The sequence below is a fragment of the Haplochromis burtoni genome, unplaced genomic scaffold (genome assembly GCF_018398535.1).
Source record: "Haplochromis burtoni strain Fernald_Lab_line unplaced genomic scaffold, NCSU_Asbu1 Contig_745, whole genome shotgun sequence".
NCBI classification, from domain to species: Eukaryota; Metazoa; Chordata; class Actinopteri; order Cichliformes; family Cichlidae; genus Haplochromis; species Haplochromis burtoni.
Window position 1 is genome coordinate 162481 of NW_024583106.1, and position 2252 is coordinate 164732.

The following is a 2252-nucleotide window of genomic DNA, read 5'->3' on the forward strand; positions in this document are numbered from 1 at the left end:
GTGCGTGTGTGTGTGTGTGTATGTGCAGATAAGTGCTTTTCCTTTTTTTGGCCCAACATTATTACTGTAAACATGATGTGGTATGTCAGCTGCTGTTCCATCAAGGGCCACATAAACACCGATGTCTGGCCACTCCTCCCCCTTTGTGTCTGTCAGCAGATCCGTCCCGGTCGCTCCCATGTTAACCTCACGGCAGCTCACATAGACTTAAACGAGCCCTTGCTCTCCGAGGGACGGTATATCTAAGCAGTTATGGAAACGCAAAACGCAAAACGCAAGGTTTATGGGTTTTATGAAACAGCGGCTTGTGCAGAGGAACTTGGAAGCTTTTCTATCACAATGAGATATTATTTAAATAACCTGTGAAATCATTACAGCTGATGGCCAAAATTTAAATCTCAGATTTGATATTCAGCAACTATTTCTCCGTGCATCGACTCAGAAAGTGAAAGAGCAATAAAACTCATCTCTGCTGAAGAATTAACATATTTATGGCTTTTTCCAGCATCCATCAGTGTGTGATGATGGCTGCTCGCTACAATATTCCTATGAGTGCTGAGCACACCGAGAGTACAGGTGCTACTGCTGTGGGAGCATCTATCAAAGGCAGCTCTCCTCCTTGATATCATGTGAAATTATCTCTCAGCCGGTGTCTTTGTACAAAAACTTGACATGGGCGCACATCATGTGGCACGCCGCTGCCACATCCCAGCTCCCAGCAGCCGATTGCAATTCGTGCGACAGGCGAGCCGGCGGCCTGATGCATACGGAATCGGCACTCTTGTGATCTGTCTGCCATTGGCCTGTGGATCTCGCCTCATTTCTGCCTCATGAATGTTTCATGAGGACAATTCCCAGTGTACATATCCAACTCCAATTATCACCCACATATCCTCCCATCCACTCCACAGAACTCCACAGCCTTCACACCCACTCCTCCTCAATCTGTCTGAATCCTCATCAGTGCGCCCGGATGTTTTTAATAAGCCATAACGGTTTTTTGTTTGTGGAGCACATGCCTGCTTCTGCTTTTACTTGGGAACCTAATTTGACAGCCGTGTGTACAAAGTCGTTAAAAATACGAGTGAGGTCTTCAGGTGGACAGCAGCGGCCTTAAAACCTGATCCGCAGCTCTAATGGATGTTGACAGAGGAGGAAGCACCACAGAAGAAGACAAGGCTAATTAAAGCTGTCTGCTGAAATCAGCAACTTTTTATTGAGCTTATTGTGATATTTCACTGGCTCGCCTAGGGATGGGTATCGAAACCCGGTTCTTGTTGAGAACCGGTTCCCACTGTTTCAATTCCTTGTAATTGTTTGGCATTTTTGCAAACGATTCCCTTATCGATTCCAGTCGCCCCAAATGACGTCACCATGTTGCGGAGCGTCGCTTACCTGGCAGGAAACACGGTACCTAAGCGGCTCAAATGCTCAAAAGTTTGGTTATACTTTACGAGAACGGATGACAACAGGGCAACTTGGAATACTTGCAAAGTAGATATTTCATTTAAGGGAGGAAACACTACGAATATGCAAAAGCATTTGCTCACAAAACACACGATGACCTTAAATAAATGTCGTGTTTTTAATTCCGCTCCGGACTCGTGAATCTCAACCCAGCAGCAGCGGTAACGTTTGCACGTCCTCTCACGTTAATGCGGCAGGTAAATCATCAACTAACAGTGCATATTATGTTAGTGCGATCGGCCTTATTACAAAACCTTCCATTACTGTGCATTTAGGTGACCACGATGAGAGAGACAGACAGAGTCTGGCTGGCTCAGATGCTGGCAGTTCTCGCTGCAGTCTACCAGTAGCATCTCCTTTCAGGCCAGGGTAGACGAATGTCACCGAGCAGTGACTAAGTTTGTGGTAAAAGTCTTGCACCCATTTGCCACAGCAGATGCCCCCGATTTCACTTTGGTAAGTGAATGTATGGGCTCAAAATGTGGTCATAAATATTTTGTACTTGTAAAAAAGATTTATATGTGTAAAAAAGATTTGTGTGTGTAAAAAAGATTTGTGCGTGCGTAAAAAAGATTTGTATGTGTAAAAAAAATTTGTGTGTGCGTAAAAAAGATTTGTATGTGTAAAAAAGATTTGTGTGTGTGTAAAAAAGATTTGTATGTGTAAAAAAGATTTGTGTGTGTGTAAAATAGATTTGTATGTGTAAAAACGATTTGTGTGTGCGTAAAAAAGATTTGTATGTGTAAAAACGATTTGTGTGTGCGTAAAAAAGATTTGTATGTGTA

At 43.5% G+C, this 2252-nt stretch overlaps 1 protein-coding gene across 1 annotated transcript in view; it reads left to right on the forward strand.

Annotated features, from left to right (window-relative positions):
* The window catches only part of LOC102295874 (kinesin-like protein KIF26A), a 38508-nt gene that overhangs the window by 27755 nt on the left and 8501 nt on the right, over positions 1–2252 (forward strand). The gene's annotated exons all lie outside the window — the stretch shown is intronic.